Genomic DNA, 19352 nt, shown 5'->3' on the forward strand with positions numbered 1-19352 from the left:
TAAATTTTAGCTTAATCGGACACTGGTTTAAATTAAGCTTGTAAGAATTCACATACACTAACAAATATGTATACTAAAACGGCAATTTGGATAAAATCTTGTAAAAAAAATTGGACAAGCGCGAGTCGGGCTGGCCCAGTGAGTGTGTGTCGTACAATTAGTGCGTCATAAAAAATAAAAAAAATATGTATTTGTATATACACAACAAGCCCTTTCATCTAAAAGCATACTTAAACTAGCGACTATAATACCAAATTTTTCCCCCTTTTAAGGCAATTATTATTTGGGATTCAACCACAAATGTATAGTTTTCAATTTTTTTCTTGAACTAGTACTATCTGTAAGTGCTAGCTACTAAATTTCAATTTGACTGTTTTTTTTTCAATTGGGTCTTTGAAATTCCGACTTTGAGGCCATTGTGATGCAGGAGCACAAGGTTGTGACTGTAACGCAACTGTTGTGGGTACGATCCCCGCTCCAGGGAATTAATTATTATTTCTTAATATTTTTGTTTCTTCGCTCGGGCACCAAGGCAAAAAGCCCAGTGTTGAGTTCTGAGGAAAATGGGAAACGGAGTGTCTTAACACTAGATTCTCTCTGCCCACCCTGCTGTATGCGGAATACAGCGTCCAGTTCAAAAATTCTGATTTTAATTGTAACAGTTTACACAAAAGAAGAATTGGGAGAGATAAATGATAATATAATTATGTTGATTCACGAAGTCTCCTTAGAAAATTCAAACAATAAATCAGTGCTGATCGTGATTACCATTCAAAAAGAGACGACATTGTGGACGCGACAAATAACGTTAGACCGTCGTTAATGAGTATTAGCATAATGGCGTTCTTCGTAAAAGGAGATGATTATATGATAAACTATTGTTTTGGAAAAGAAATAATAAAATGGAGAAGAAGACTAAAGAGGGAGTCACGTGATTCTAACTACTTATTACTACTTATTTATTAATATTTTTTCCTTCTTCATTCCTTCGCTATATTACTCAACAAACAAAGCCTTAAAAAATCGGCGTAAACTGGTAAACGGAATGTTTTAGCACTAGGTTCCCTTTGTCTACTCTGCTATATGTGGGATACAGAGTAAAGCAAAGAAGAAGAAAAGAGATTCAATGAAATTGCGACATTATGATGAACAGCCGAGGGTGAGAAACAACAATAGATGTCACGCACTTTCTACCTCATAGACTACAATTTATAGACGACGTTTGCCCTCCCCCTGGGGATAAATAAACAATAGTCATAGTAAAAAAATATTTTCAGACTTACATACGAAAATGAAACAGAAATAAAAGCTTTTCATAATATTATTTACCATAAAAGCTTTACAAATACGGGCGCTCGCGACATACTAGTATCTTTTATCTATTAAATAAAATATCTCTATGTATTATTGCGGCCAGTAGTGGCACAGGGGCACGAATTGTGGGTTCGATTCCCACTCGATAATACAGAGTGTCTTAACACTAAGTTCCCTGCTGTGCGCCGCATACGTCGTGAAGCTGTTTATCTCTAAATAAAATGTATGACAATATTTTAACTTTTATAAGACTTTTTTCAGTACTAGATATTTGAAGCTAGGAAAAAAATGTTCACGAATTTTTTATACAATATTTATTTATTTCTCGGGAAATATTATCGGAGTCGAGTTTTTAGTTTTTATTCTAGAGTGACGTGGATTCGAACTATCTGTCTATGGCCTGATTTTATTGTCGATTCAAAAAGGTTTTACAAATGGATGGATGAATGAAAATAGTACTTTTATGTTTTCAGATTTTATCGAATGAATACTGAATTTCTGTATGAAATGCTGTGGTTCTGTTTTTAAAATAATAGTTCTTTTATTGTGCTTTCAACTTACAGGGTATAAATTAAGCAACTGTAAATATTAAATGTTACATAAATCAGTATTTTTATCTACTTTTGTGTTTTTTTTTTTCCTGATTTATATCTAAAAAAAACGTTAGAATTTAGTAAGAAAAAAAAGTAAATTCAAAGAAGCTAACAAAGTAGCATTTACCACTTTGCAAATTGTCAACATGGAAATCAATAGAGCTGACGACGAACTTCTTTTCGTCCTACCCCTCATCATAAAATTAATTACTATTCATAGAGTTCTCAATGGATAAAGTTTTAATGTCAACTATTTCTTAGGTTTTTTTATATAAAATAATCTAGCACGACGACTAAGGATGATTAATCATTTTACATTTTTTTAACTTCATTACGATGTTTTAAATTAATTCTATATATTTATTTCTATAGGAATCTAGGTTGCTGGGTCGCTATATAATAAAATAAGCCAACGTTTTATAGTTGAAACGAATGTTGTAAGCATTAATTAATGTCAACATCTCTTTGTGTTTTTGGACATATTTTTATATACATTTAACTTCAGACTATGTAATTAATTAAGTTAAATAAATTATGAGTTCAATTACTATATAAACGTAGGTATTTACATAATTATTTAACTTCTTCAAGAATTTTATTAGTAGAAGAGAAATATAAAATAGAATAAGCTAATAATAAAAAAGTGGACGTAACAAAACGTCTAGCGTTGGATTGGAAATTAGAAATTGGAAAGCCAGCAGCCAATCTTCAGGACCTTCAGGAGGCACCTAAAGGCGAAGACTTTCTGCCAAATTGAAGCAATACGTGTTGAGTGGCGGAACTTAACGCCGCGCTATAGCTCGACACTACAGCAAAGATATTAAAATATTAAATATTTATTTCCTCGAACCCACAACCTGTCGCGTTTACAGTCACACGCTTGTGCCTAGGCCCCACGACTGACCTCAATTGTACTTTCAATTTTTATTTATTGTTACTAGAATATTTCATGCGCTTTTCACCATTGTTGCCTCTCAATATCCTTTTATTAGGCTTTCCCAAGAACAAATTGCTCTTCGCCTCGTGGGAGTCTATTTATTGTTCAGATTTGTATAGTGTAGGTTATTTCATAAAAATAATTTAAGGCTAACATGAGGTCTAAAACAATTTGCTGCCTTAGATAGCTAGGATATATATAACAATGAGTTATATTCTATACTTTCAATAACAAATTCTATTAAAAATGTGTTTACTAAATAAAAAACATAAAAAAGCTGTATAATATTTTTAGCATTCACACATAAAGTGTTATTCCACACTTAATAAAGAAAAACGCTTTTTAGAAAACATATGAAAAATTAAATTTAGCGGGATTTTTTCAATGGAGAACGTATGGCTTAGTTGGTCAGAGCGCGTAGACGGTTTCCAACAGGTGCGGGTTCAAATACTACGTTCAAATTTTTATGTTTTCTAAAAAGTATAAAACTGTAGAAATACTTAATCTAGCCAAGGACAGGACTAAATGAGCGAAATTGAATTCCAACCTTCACTATTTGGAGAGAAGTATAAGAAGAAGAGGACATGAAACTCTATATGTACTGAAATCATTGAACAAATGCATACAGTTATAGTTATAGTTATATTTTTTTATTTGTAGACACATATTGAACAAAACTTCAACAATTTTTAACGATACTTGTATGCAGTTACATATAAAAACTGGAAAACTTTGAAGGAAAGTAAGTACGTAGCGTACAAATGTAGGAATTTAAAAAAGTTTCTCTAGTCTAGGCATACGTAAGCTGAATGGTTGAGGCGTGCATGATGAATGAAATGGTAAAACAACTTGAGCCGGACTCGCTCCCAACATATTATTATGCGGGGGCTCTATTGTGTTTTCTGTTTTGTCAACAATACCCCCTTGTTACAACACAATCGATGCAACAATACAAAACTAACATTCTTTTATACTGACTGTACTTACTTTGCTGTTTGCGGCTAATTTAGACAACACTCGTATAGTACTGACGGCAAGTACCCATTATGAAAATTGTATCAAACACAGGCTTAGCGAAATATTCAACTGAATATTTTAGTTGTTGACTGACTTCTTATTGAATGACTCGCTTCATTGTTGATGTGGTATACAATGTTTTGTAATTTTTTTAGATTTATTTTATTTACTAGAGGCCGTAGTGGTGCAGCGGCACGAGGATGTGACTGTAATGATGGTTTCGATTTCCACTCGAGGCAGTGAAATATTTATTTACGTTTACAATTCCATTTCTTCGCTTAGGTGTCAAGGCAAAGACCGACACTGAGTTCTACCCCTCAACACGCAATGCGTCCAGAATTCGACAGAAAGTGAGGAACGTAGTGTCTTAACAGGTTTCCTCTTTGTGTCTTGAGGCAACTATGTTGGATAACAAGATTGTACATAATCAATCGGGTTTTGAATATTTTTTTCACTTTCACGCTGTATCCCACGGATAGCAGAGTAAGTAAGGGAACCTGCTGTTATAACATTCCGTTTCCCAATATCCGCCGCTCAAGGCATTACTTGTTCAGTAGCGGAACTTAACGCCAACCTTGCCTTGTCACCAGAGCAATGAAAAGAAAATATTAAATATTTAATTTCTCAAATGGAAATCGATCCCACAACCGTCGCAACTACAGTGCCTCTGCGCCACGCCTGCCTCAATCTAGAATATTAAAGATCTAATAATCTTCATGTCGTATCCTTGAATTGAAACTATAATAACTAAAACCTTTCAGTGTACATGTAGGTTACTCGTGCTTATAAAATATACTAACATTATAATTATATGCGTGGTGTTTCATTTTGAAGACTAATTCCTATTCATTTACTGACGAAATCCCCTAACTAAACTGGTATTTAGTGTTATAATTATTCTAGCGAACTATGAAGATATATGAGACAGTTATGGCATTCACCGTTCTGATAAGACAAGGTATGGCGTTCGAGCGGAAAGCTATCTTCTGGTCAAAATAAAATTATAATAAGACATTCCAATAAAATACCACGAAAAAGATAGATTACACATGTATAAACATTTTACACGTAATATGGTATGAGGGCATGCCAAGACATTTTCTATAATAAACGCGTAAACCATGTTTTGCAGATAGGCCGTGGGTATGGGCAATTGTCCAATAATAGAAATATGTTATTATATGTCTAAACTTTATAAATGCCAGTATACAGTGCCTTTCCATTTAAGTCAGTTATGGACAAACTGTGGGTTCGAGCCTCACTTGAAGAAATTAAACATTTAATATTTTCATTTTTTCGCTCTGGTTTCGCAAAGCGCGGCGTTGAGTTTCGCTGCTCAACACACAGTGCCTTCAGTATACGGGGAAAATGGGGAAAGAGTGTCTTAACTCTAGATTCTCTCCGTCTACCCTGCTGTGTGCAGGATACAGGGTGGAGCTCAATAATAATAATCTATATATATAAAATCGAAAGGTCACTCACTCATCACGAAATTTCAGAAACTACAAGAGCTAGGATCTCAAATTCCATTCTCTCAAATTTCATTCTCATAGGAATTACTTATAAGAAGGAAAGGAAAGGAAAGTAAGCGTAGGTGCTCGCTAAGACGGGAATTTGTAATATTCGACTTTTAAGGGGTTATTTTGGGAAACTTCGTTACTACAAATGCTAGGAGTCTCAAATTTTGCATGGACGTCACTTATAGGACGTAGATACTCATGGAGACAGAAATTAATAATAACGTAGTTCACGCAGGCGAAGCCGCGGGCGGGCCGCTAGTAAATGTATAAAGCTAAATTTATTACACGAACTCGTTTGAAAAGCTTTTAAAACTAGAGTGGTTCAAATGGACTCTGGTCTCTGTGATTTATATTTTTATTTGTTTTTATTTTGTTATATATTTGATTGCTTTGAAATGGAGTTATTTATGTTGATGACAACTATTGTAATAAACGATTTTTCATATTTTTTTGTAATTACATTTTGCTGTAGCTTAGAACTAGAAACTAATTTATTTGTTATATGAATGTCATACAGGTAGGTATGTGATTATGGATTTATATCTATAAAAAAACCGGATCACCGTGGGTTCCGTACAAAAATTGCAAGTCTCGAGCTTTTTCTGAAATTCAAACTTAGCTTAGCCAAAGCCATTTCATCTGATAATTCACTTGAGCGGGCTTAATACTAAATTTACCCCACTTTTAAGGCTATTATTTTTAAGGATTTTATCACAAATGTATAGATTTTAGTACTACTAGTACTAACTGTAGATGCTAACTGCCAAATATCATAATTCTAGGTCAACGAGAAGAGAATAAACGGTCATAAAAAACATAACTTGTAGTTGAATGATATTTATTTTACGTCATAGATTTGGTTGACGTGGTTTGAAAACATTTACTTTAACATATTCTGTCCCACAGTGGCAAGCACCGTACAAAACAAACTCAAATACGTATGAGGTCAGTCAAGGCGCAGGGGCAGAAGTGTGGGATTGGTAACACGACAGATTATGGGATCGATTCCCACTCTAAGAAACAAAATATTTAATGTTTTAATTCCGTTCTGACGAAGCAAAGCAGCGTTAAGCTCCTCCATCCAATATGCAAAAACAATACGAAAAGATTATAATTATAGTATTATTGTTGTTTCCATAAAACGGTATATTTTAGAAATGTGTGAACATAGCAAACAAATGTACTTTAAAAGTTACTACCTTCTTGCAAGCTAAAATATCTCTTTGTTTTAGAAATAATAAAGTTAAAATAGCAAACTCTTTTGCAAATTCATACTTCAAAGTCGCTATTAAAACAAACACAATGTTAAGATTGTTTAAAATAATTCATTGGAAAAGTCTAGACCACAGCGAACTTCCTATAGCCTGCATTATACTTGTCTGCCTCATATACTCGTATACAGCGATATGCGCTCGTTTGCGTTTAACATGTGTGAACCTTACACTGGGTTACTACGGTTGAATTAATACGGAAATTAAAAACTATTGTATGAAAAGCACCGATTAAGTTTATTCTTCGTTATCTACCAACGTAGTCCATTTTAATAATTATCTTTTTTATAAAAGAATACTATTGTGAAATATAACTTTTCATTATGTTCTTCACGAGCTATATTATATAAAAACAATTATAATAGGTTAACGTTTATTCAGGCCAGTCGTTGTATAGGGATACAAAGTGTGATTGGAAACGCAACAGATTGTGAGTTCGATTCCCACTCGAGGAAATGTTTTATTTAATATTTTCATTTCTTCGCTCTGGTGTAGAGGCTAAGCGCGACGGTGAGTTCTACCATTTAATAAGCAATGCCTCCAGATCTCAGCGGAAAATGAGGAACGGAGTGTCTTAAAACTAGGTCCTTTGCCTGCTGTGTGCGGGATACAACGTGAAGGTGATACAAAAAAAACATACTGTATCAATAAAAGGAAGTTTCAAAGCAAGTATAGCAAATTTAATATGATTTACCCCAATAAATGGAAAATGTAATTTACTTTTAGTTATAATAATTATGATATATTGCATTTATGCGTCTGATATAATGTTAATAGGATATATCAATTACCTCCCCCCCCATAAGCAAAAAATCTAAAAAATAAACCAAAATAAATGTTTTAAAGTATTACCTAGAAATAATCTTATTTAAAAACTGTTAAGCTGAAATGTTAAGCTATAGATAAGTTAATTTTCTTTTTTAATATCTTTTATTTACTTTGCTGTATTAGTACAAATTTCAGCTTCAGCAATTTCACATACTCTAACACATATATGTGTATTTGAAACACGTCCTTGTCTCCGATTGAATTGAAATTTGGATTACTTCTGTGCTGATAACAATGAAATTACTTAAACAATATTGTTGTTAATTTTAAACGGCCATCGCAACAAAATGGCGAATTACATTTTTTGCACAATCCACCTAGCAGTATCAAATGAAAAGGCTTGATTTGCAAAATACGATATACTGTAAAAAACCAGATCCATCTCTTCATTTTACAGTTAAAAGGCTCCAGTCTTTGGCCAAATTGATTTTTGAACTAAAAAGTACAGTCGAATTGATAACCTTTTTTTACAGAAGTTGGTTAAAAAGTAGACAAATTGTGTTTATAGTTGTTTGATTTATCTTGGGATCTACTTTTGTGCTAAATGACATCTAGAGTTTGACGATGGAGATCGCAAAAGATTGTAGCACATAAAAAAACAGAAAATTAAAACCAAATAAAATTCTCGTTAGAAGCAATATTAAAAAATATATATTTCAATATATATTTTTAAATATAAACAAATACTTGAAGTTTGTAATACTATTTCCATTTTCGACTCCAATTATAAATTATTTGTAAAGCCCTTTGCTTTAACTATTAATAATGAATATCTACGTCCTTCACATTGGCTTCAACTTCAGAGAATATCATACTCGTATTCAGAAACGAAATAGAGATGAAATACAAATGAAGCACTCGAAGGTACTTGAAGGAAAAATACTTATACCTTATCGATATTTCAATAATGATAAAAGTATTTGAAAAACAGATTACCTTTTGAAAATTATAGAGTGTTTTAGGGTTCTGTATCTTTTAAAGGAAAAAGAACTTTTATACGATCACTCTGTCTGTCTGTATGTCAAGAGCCTTTATCTCAAGAACGCTTGAAGATATCGAGTTGAAATTCAAACCATACACTTAGATCTATGGCGCCATGACATCCTGAAAAAATAGTATATCGTCGTTTTTTGCGATATAAACGGCCATATATTTATTTAAGCAAATGTAGAAATGTGACTTTTTTTCAGGAAATCATGGGGTCGGGGATTTTTTTCTGTGCTTCAAGGGTACACTTAAATATTTGATATTAATTTCAGCTTTGATAAGTCCACGTAATCTCGAGATAAATGCTTTTGACAGACAGACGGACGGACAACAATGTGAAGGGTTACTACACGGATTCCGTTTTTACCTTTTGAAGTACGGAACCCTAAATAATATTGACGGGTCTCAGTCATTAATCATATGAAACCAGGTCTCTACAATAAATAAATTTGCAACAACTGCTTATATGAGGACTTAAGGGTAGAAGTAAAATAAATATAAGCCTAAATAAATAAACATTTGAAGAATGTTATTATGTTTTATACATCACAAATACGTGACCCGGTGGGAGCGGTAATAGCTTTTTAAATATTATCCTAATTTAAAAGCTACTTTATAAATGTCCCCATATTCATTATACAAATACATGAAAAAATAAATATGGAGTAAGCGTAGGTACAAGTTATTAAAATTGAATTTGATTTTTAATTAGTAAGCATTAACTAATGAAAGCAATTTATTAATTTTTAAGTAAACTATTTTTTAGCTTTATGCTTTTAGATTATATTCATAGCAGGGTAGGTAGAGGGAACCCGGGAACCTAGTGTAAAGCACTCTGTTCTCCATTACACACTTCCGTTTCCCATTCCTCACCGAATTCTTGAGACATTGAGTGTGTAGCGGAACTCGTAGCTGGTAAAGGTAAAAACATATGTAGACGAATTCGTAATTGACTGATGTTATTCATCCTATAGAAAAAAAATATAAAAAAATCTCTCAAAAGGCTGTATTCTGTTGGCATAATATTTGAACTAAACCAAGAAAAAAAAATCTATTATGACCTCTTTAGCTCTAAAATTATTTCAACCACAAGCCTTAGGCTATTTTGAATATTTTTATAAAAGTAAAAAGCGTTGAAATTCGAAATATATGCGAAAATGAGCACAACGTTCATTTTGTTGGAAAGTGGATGATGATGCGTTCATTTAAAGAGGCCGCACAATTTAGTTAAATGAAATATTTAAAATAAAAAAGGAAACTCGTTGAAATTATTTATTCTATAAAATTACACTTTAAGTATGTAAATACTATAATATTTTTTTAAATATAAGTTATAATAAGCACATTAAATTTTATATTAAGCGAGACGTTATTATTCCATAAACTTAAATAAACTAAAATAAACTTTTCATTAAATATATGAGGCGAGGTTTGGATTGTGGATATCTATTGCAGAATTAGATAAAAAGTTAGGCACATAGCTTATTTTACAGTTAGAAGAATACACAAAGCTTATTTTCTAAACATTTTTAAAACGACAAAATCATTTTATTATAAAAAAAACAATAACACAATTTGATCCTATGTGATAATGAACTTAAGGTTTTTTTAATATATTGTTACAAATGAAACCAGTATTTTTGTTTTCGTTTATCCTTAAAGAAAACGGGAGGTACAGGAATGTTAGAATATGTGCGAATATTTATTGAAAACGTATCCTGGTCTATTATAGTGAAACTGAAATTGAAAAAAAAATATTGGCTTACGGAATCTACGCTGAACGTGTACGTTATAAACCACAGGACTCTACATATGGACAGCAACGGTACTGGTTTTTAAAACAAATCGATTTAACTTAATGCCATTGAGGGATTTGTATGAAATATAAATTTATAAAATTATTTTTTATTACTTTCTATAGCGAATCAATTCGTATAATAAAACATTAATATTCATTTCTTCGTCAACTACCCACACAACAGAATTATATTTCTGACTGGCTTTAATGTGGACATCATTATTGTATGATTATCTTATTTTACTAAATTAAGCTTTAAAAATATTTTGGGGACTGTTTGTAAAGCTCCAAAAATGTTATGAATCTTTTAGCTTAAATATGAGATTTTCGCTGGTTTAAACTCTAGTATACATGTAGAGATTCTAATATATATATGACTTAAATTACTTCTGCTATACAAAATGATAAAAAAACATTAATTAATAAAATAATACAAAAAATACTCACACCCTTAAACAAGATGTAAGACTTTCGAATCCTTCAGATATATACCATTTTCCGCCGAACCATCAGAAACACTCATAGAACTCTCAATTATCATTAAATACAAATAGTAACAGCACGCACAGCACGGAACTCGAGAGCTACAGCTGAAAGTTAGAGTCGGCCGAGCGTAGAGTCATGGACTGGGCGCCGGGCCGAGCTGAGCGCGCAGGCGGCGGGCGGCGCCACCTGTCGCTTTGGGGGGAGGGCGGGCGGCCGGGAGCGCGCGGCGGCGGCAGCTCGCGAGCGACTGACGGCCGGCCCGGGCACGTGGGTCGCCGGGCGCCGGCCGCCGCCCAGGTGCACCTGCCCCCGCGCGCCCTCACCCCCTCTGCCTTCCTTCCCCCCGCACGCCCTCGTGCACCCTCTTGCACCCTCGTGCACCCTCTTGCACCCTCTTGCACTCGTCTGAACGTTTCGTTAATACTCTAATTAAAATTGAGCCCAATAAAGACGTCGTGGCGTCCATTGTGCCTTTTGCCATTCAGACATGATATTAATAATAAATCATTATATGCTTGTTTTTATTGTTATTGAAACATGCATTTATTGTTTTTTTTTTTTTTAATTAATGTGCAATATTTATCTGTGGTAATATTTTATGTATTAAATGCGAGTATTGTGTAGGTAGTAGGTAGTCGGTATGTTATTAATATCTAGCTTTCATTTCGTTGTTAGGTTTTAATTATTATCTGAATCAGTTTGAGTTTTGGACGAGTGCATTTTAATCTTCACAATATTTTTTGAAACCATTTTTACTAACATGAAATGGTAAAATTTTTAATATAGTATATAGTACCTGCTATATTATAGTGTGTATCTATCGTCTAAATGAAAAAAAAGAAACAAAGTATACTGTCGTAAGTTTGTTTTTTATTTCCTAAGGTCAAATATATATTTTATTTTGATTTTATCGTTAGGTAATTTCATTTAATAGGATAAAATATAAAACAAACAAAAAGTACGTCATATAAAATAGATGGACCAAAGAGATGGACCTTTTTTTTGGAGATTTTTTCATTATCAATTTTTTTTACAAATGACAGGATAACCGTGCTTACGGATCTCCTCATGGTACGAAATCTCCGCTGCCCACCATCTTGTATAACTCCAGAGGTGTTAATAAATACCTTTATGACCTATAAGGTGGAGATGGACCCGTTTTTGAAGGTACCCATATCGTATCGACCCGGAAACACTGCTGCAGGCCACTACAGTTGTGTGGCGCGAGTAGGAAGTTCCTATAAAAACCGCCCTGTAGTAAAATTCCACTCATCCATATGTTGGGGATAATATTTTACTTCTACTGTGCGCTTAAAATATTCAGTGGATGTAATTCAGATCAAACTTTTTCCCAGAACGCCCCCTGACATATGCCATAGAGAACGCACAGAGAGGAAATGTCTCTACACAAAGCCAAAGTGTAAAAATAATATATTAGACTAGCCAAATAATCATGTATGTACATATATTATTTTCAACAATAAGAAAAAAATAAGTAAGTATTAAGTTAAGTTAAGTTAAATATTTTTGAATCAAGTGTTAGAAAGTAAATTTTCCTAAGAAAATAAATTTTCACAGACAGTAAATAACTCTATATTCGGTATACTCAGAACATAATAGTATTGCGATAGTGCTTAATAGCTTTCTAAGTTAGGAAAGCTTAAAGAATTTTGCTCATAATGTTCTTGATATGACGTTATAAAAAATATAAAGGCACTTTGATATGAACTATATTTTTAAATCTTTTCAAAGATGTGGACTCTATTAAAAAATTGTATAATAGTGTGACTGTACATTAAATATTTACCTACATAAAAATAATTTTGGGTAATTTAAAAAAAAACAATAGAATCTCTAAAAATCTTAAAAGCTGTTTGTCTGTTCGCCTGTTTGTAGATTTGAGTTTTAACACTAAGCTCCCTCCGCCGGAAAAACACGTCGTTGAGTTGCGCCACTCACCACGTAACGCTTTTAGGATTCGGTGGAAAGTGGTACAGAGTGTCTAACACTAGGTTCCCTCTGCCTACCCTACTATATGCAGGATACAGCATGAAGCTAAAAAAAGTGGTGGAAGTTACAATCATCCACAAACCAAGGAATACTGGGTTATTTAAAATGTAATCATTAAGAAAAAAATAATCTCTTGAGTATATCAATTCTCGTACAAATGGAATAAATAATACAAAACATTTATATATGTATGTCGGTATAGCACAGTTCGTTATTTCAAGAGTCTCGTTTCAAAAATCTATGAGCATTTGTTAATTAAATTTTTACTATGTGAAAGCGCTTCTAACATTCAGAAAAATACTTTTTAATTAATGACATTGTCAATTTTATTATGCTATTTGTAAGCCTCAACACCAGAGCGAAGAAATGAAAATATTAAATATTCCATTTCCTCGAGTGGGAATCGAATCCACAACCAGTCGCGTTTAGAGTCACACTGAACCACGACTGGCCTCAAAATTAAATAACAATAATTTAAGTTAGCATTAATTGATTTGAATATAAAATTACTAATACCGTTATATTAAAATTGGTTTGTGGTTTAAATGTAAAACTTTAAAAAAAATACAGTCGAATTGATAACCTCCTTTTCTTACAGAAGTCGGTTAAAATCTTAAATGTTATTTAATGTTAAGAATACAAGTATAAGAACTTTTTTAGCATGTTACATATCTATCGTTTGTTAAATATCTACCACGACAAATATAAAACGAAATGATCCCTTCTCTCTTTGCTCATTTCCTACAATAATTTCTTTTTGTTAAAAAATTAATTTATCATTTCTACGCTTTAGTGTCGAGGCAAAGCGCGGCGTTGAATTCCGCCAGAATTCGGCGGAAAATGAAGAACGGAGTGTAGTAACACTAGGTTTCCTCTGCTTACCTGCTGTGTGCAGGATACAGCGTGAAACAATATATTTCGATAAATAATTAATGAAATATTAATTTACATAGCAAGCAATTATTATAATTAAGATATTTACAATATGGGACCTCCACAGAAAATATATTAATACTAAATTAAATGCCTACAAACCAGTTTCACTGAATAGTTAGCACGGCCACTGTGAACCATAATAGGCTCCGGAACGACGACCACCTAAGTTCCTGTTTTGACAACGAAGTTACCCCGCCTTGGATATTCGCCAGCTTTTTCAGCTATTCAAGAGATCACAATAAAAGTAAGTTTGTGGTCAAATATCATGATTGACATAAATAATTTGTATTTAAATTATTCAAATTCGAAAGAAAATATTAAATAACGCTCCTAAGTGCGGGATACAGCGTCAAGCTGAAAAAAACTTTAAGTTTTAAGTTAAGTATTTAAAAAGAAAAAAATACCAAACTAGAAAAAAAAACAAATTGGTACCCTACACTTAACATACTTCCCTATCCCACAATAGTTTACAAACAAAAACTCAATTAATCATAGTTAATTCTGCTAACACCCTGTATAGTACAATTACAAGTAAAAGCACAAGTGCAAACGAGAGAAGCAGTTTTATACTGTTATAAATGCACCTTTACATACGAGAAACCCCCGCGAGCGTAATTTCTGGCACACTCCCTTATTCAGCAGGTTCAGGGAGCTGTTCTCACCAACGACGATTAAATATGCAACGCGCTAATTACACTGTTAGTACGGGGAGTTCAGTGGATTTCTGAATAGTCGATATCGTCTTGGTAATTCCGTTGAGCACAGCTGTTTAAGTTGTTCATTAAATATGCCTTTTTGCGCTTTTGGTTTCCGATTTTATTACTACGTGCTTGCTTATATAAAATATGTTTTTTTGGATTTATTTTATTTCAAATTCAATATTGTTAATGTTAGGGTTGGTAGGACCAGTGACGTAGGGACACAAGCGTAGGTTCGATTCCCACTCAAGAAAACGAAGTATTTAATATTTTCATTTTTTCATCCTTCTAACAAGGCAAAGCACGCAACGAGAAAAGCCAGGAACGAAAATGGAGGCACTTAACACTAGGGTCCCATGTTGCCTCTACCGATCCTGCCAATGGCGGGAACCAGCGTGAAGTTTAAAAAAATATAGGATTTATAGGTAATATTTAAAAACTTTACAAAAGTTCGTAGTCATAGCTTAAATGCAGACTACATAAAGTAATGTTTATTAATATTTGTAGTAATTTACTTTAATGTATAATATAATCTATAAGTTAGGTAAATTACCTATCTTAAAAAAAAATCAGCTTAACACTGTATCCTGCACACAGCAGAGTAGGCAGGCGAACCTAGTATTACAATTCCCCATTTTCTGTCGAATTATAGAGGCATTGCTTTTTGAGGCTTAATGATGCTCGACACCAAAGCAAAGAAATGAAAATATAAATTTAAATAAATATTCCATTTCCTCGAGTGGGGATCGAATCCACAACCAGTCGAGTCTGTGCCCCTGCGCATATATCATTAAAAGCTACCTAAAATACATAATTATTTATGTTATTTTACTTAACTTTAGCTAAAGCCTCACTAAAATCCCAACACAATATTGTATACAAATCATAGACTTATTATGATAAGCTTAATTAGAATCTTGGATTATAATTTAAAATCACCGCGAACTTCATTTTCTTTAGTAGAAACAAAGCTTTACAATATTTTACAAGAAAAGCATCTTGTTTAAGATGAGAATCTCTTTTGTCAGCTAGACTGTGAATGACATAAATTCTTAGAGGAAGAATACAGAATACCAGGAGCTATTACTTGAAATATGAATGGAAATTACCAATTGCACTAAAATGCATTGTAAAACTATTATTTTTGCTTAATAAAGCATAAATATGTTAATTATGTAAGAAATGTACATTTTTCGATTTTTTTATTACATATTTATTACTTTGTTCACCTTGGTATCCTCTAAAGAAAATATTAAATAACATAAACTGAAACAAGAAAATGCATGTAGCAGGGTAGGCAAAGGGAACCTAGTGTTAAGATACTACGTTCCTTAGCAATCTGTAAAATAAATAAATGAAAATCGACGAAATATATGTATGTGTATGTGCCATTTATGAGAAGACCAAGAGGATCTGGTGGTAAGACATGCAGTTCCACCAAAAATACCAGGAAATTTAAGATATAATAAGGGTATTCCAGCAAATTATTTATTAATATAAATATTTATTTACCATAGCATATAATCCATACCTATATTAAAAATTCGAAAGTAACTCTGTCTGTCTGTCTGTTTGTCTGTCTGTCTGTCTCTCTGTCTGTGTGTCTTTGACGCAATCAGGGCCAAACCGCTTATTTAATTGTGATAAAATACTCATATAGAGATACTTGAGGGTCTCGGGATGAATATAGTACTCTTTTTTCTCATATTTGTAATATTTTCGATATACGAGTATATCCATATATTAAAAAACTTATTATTTGACATGCAATTTATTCCGCCATGTTAATAACAACCGTTGCGTTGCTAAGCAACGATTTGCAAAGTTTGTTGTTAGAAAACGTAATTCAAAATGAAAATGAGCTTGCTTAACGCATCTCTCTATTGAAAACTGAAAATAATTTCATAAATATATTTAATAAATATTCGTATAGTTCAAGCGGGAGTAACCGCGTTCGGATCCACTAGTAGATTTATAAAATTATATATTTCATAAAAGAATTACTATAAAATATTACCTAATAATTAAAATATTTATACAAATACATATTACATACTAAATACCAAACACATACTTATACCAAAACCATGAAACATTAATACACGAACTACACAGTTCATCTTAATATTTAATTTAATTTTCCGTTCCCGAAAGCGATTGTTCTCTGAGGTTACATAACACGTTGAATGTTTAATCACTAATAGCGTGATAGCGAGTAGACTCGCCTCACTGGAATAAGACGCTTTTGTTGCCGGGAAGGCGCATGCGTATGTGTATAGGAATCCATCGCCATTATAAATAAATAGTATGTTTATTTATTTGGTACTAAAATTATTAGGTCACTTAACAGGCTATGCCTTTAGAATTCGGGGGAAGGTGGGGAGCGGAGTGTCTTAACACTAGGCTTCTGCTTTCCTGCTAGATTCGGAAGACGAGTAATGCTAAAAAAATATAATTGGGTAACTAAGGCCCGTATTTAATAATCGCTCTCAAATCTGAGATCGATCTTGAGTTGCGGTTTTCATTCATAAATTGTATAACTAAGAATGAAAACGGCATCTCAAGATTGGTGTCATATTTTAGAGCAATTTACAAATACGGGCCTAAATAAGTACATACTTATTTTATACTTTACATTTTATTCCATATGGGGCAGAATAGACAGAGATTCTAGAAACTAGATTCTTCCTGGGTCATAATCAGAAAAGTGGACATTTTCGAATTCGTAACGTAACTGATAAGTAACAACACTGATAATGTTTGTTACGAAACTGATGTCATAAGGCATTATACACAACAAAATAAGGATATTATATGAATAAAACTATTGTTTTTTTATTTAATGAGACACAGATTAAAATTTTAAAGATTCAATCGTTGAATTAACAGATTATAAATGTAAGAAGAAACATAACAAAGTGACAATATTAACAATATAATAATGCTAGTTCGTAACGTAATAAACTTATAATTCTAGTTAGAGATCACAAAGTTAATGATAAAATTAAATCCACTTTAAAATATATCAAAATTTGAGTCGTTATCACTGGAATTAAGTTTCATTCTTTGTAAGTGTTTATTCTGCATATCTTCATATTTAATAGGATTGGTCTTTTTAAGATGCTGTCTATATCTTTTATGTATTTCAGCATTTGACATAGGAGCCATGACGCTTACTGAAAATACAAAAATATTTCATATCAAAAAATAATAATCACAAAATCACAACTAATTTCAGGAAGAATAAAAAAATATTTTTAACTAAATCGGTTCAGCTGTTTCTGAGATTAGCGTGCACAAACACAGACAAACAAGCAAACAAGCAAAAAACTTAAAAATAATTATTTTTGGTTACTTTACTTTATGAAAAGTCACTAATAGTTTTTTTCATATGCCAGCAATTTTTTTTTTCTTATATACATATCTTCCATATACAAGCACCGGTTCGATACAATTTTATTATAAACATATATAAGAAAACATTGGTACCGTAATTGTGAACTAGGCTTCATATTTTCTCAATTTCGTTACGTAACGAAATATAACGAAATTGAGAATGAAATCTGAGAAATTCTAACCCTTTTAAATATTTGCTCATAAGCCACGAGTTGCATCTACAAGCACTGAAGTTCTTTTTTGAGATTTTGTAAAAAGAAGCAAATAACATAAACAAGAAAACGAAATTATAGAATACTTTCCAAAATAAAAGCCGTTTATAACCCTGAGATGTAATTTCACGCATTCACTCTAAAACATTTGAACCCCTCTACTGCTGCGAGTACACTACTGGTTGTAGCTACGATAGCATTGACTTTTAGAAATATGGTGCCACAACAAAAAACAATATTAAACACCACCCAAAATAATTGCATTCATAATTTAATTGTACGTTACTAGCCCTGAGTAACAAAAAGACAATATTTTGGGACAAATTTACTTAACTAATATATATTATTTATTAAATAATGTATCAATAAAAGTAGTTCTATTTAATATTATGCATAAAGTAAAGTAATATAAACATATCTGAAATCAAATAAAACCATAAACATTCGTAACAAATCAATTCTTAAAAAGTAAAGTGGTGAATGGGACACGAAAAATTGTATGGAAGCATTTTGAAAGGTTTTTTGCAACTAACAACAAATACTATTATTTGACATAAAGATTTTTGTAATATTTTAAATGTATTAAGTTAATAAATAAATTTATCGTAAATGGCAAAATATTTAAATTATCTTTAAAATTGTATTTTTAAAACGCATTCAAAGTAGCGGGACAAGAAAAGACACAAAAAGGACACTTTTTCTGATTATGACCCTCCTATGAATGATAATATATGAATTAAAACGGCACCTCAAGATCCTTCTCAAAATCGATCTCAGAGTTAAGAGCGATTTATAAACACGGGCCCTAGTGTCAAACACTCCGTTCTCCACTATCCACCCGAATTCGAAACATTGTGGGTAAATAAGTAAATAATGCCCACCACATATATTAAAATGACACTACAGCTATATTAATTACTTATAAGTAATTGGAACGAAAGTGGATGCACTCATAAAATGAAATCTAGAAACACGATCTCTTCCATACTCGTATAAAGCGGAGTACAAATTTTTCACGTGAAATACATGTGGTTACACTAGCTGATTGTTATCGACGATCGTCATCAGTTTGAAAGTCCCAGGTACTAGCGAGGATGTCACGGTGAGAATGAAGAAAAGCGTACTCAGTTAGTTTGGGCACGTCGAACGAATGAGTGATAAAAGAATGGCAAAAAAGATCTATTATGGAAAGGTGAGCGGTAAGAGTGGTAGGGGGAGACCTCGGTTGACCTCCGAAAACACAGTATCAAAGATACTGGAGGAAGGTCACGTAGAGAGGTTGATGACAGTGGACGAGGCGAAAGAGGTATATAGAGACCGTAGCGTTTGGCGCTCCGTACTCTCTGACT

The 19352-nt window shown here is 32.6% G+C and overlaps 1 protein-coding gene across 2 annotated transcripts in view; it reads right to left on the minus strand.

Annotated features, from left to right (window-relative positions):
* Nucleotides 1-10978, minus strand: part of LOC146531395 (uncharacterized) — a 28621-nt gene extending 17643 nt beyond the window's left edge. For both annotated transcript variants that reach the window (XM_085198150.1, XM_085198149.1), the window contains exon 1: nt 10713-10978. The gene's annotated coding sequence lies outside the window, so the exon portion shown is untranslated. The remainder of the gene's footprint in view (nt 1-10712) is intronic.
* Nucleotides 10979-19352: the final 8374 nt, after the last annotated feature.

This window comes from Heliconius melpomene, chromosome 15 (genome assembly GCF_056956725.1).
Source record: "Heliconius melpomene rosina isolate 202511_hmr_F chromosome 15, ASM5695672v1, whole genome shotgun sequence".
In the NCBI taxonomy this organism is placed as follows: Eukaryota; Metazoa; Arthropoda; class Insecta; order Lepidoptera; family Nymphalidae; genus Heliconius; species Heliconius melpomene.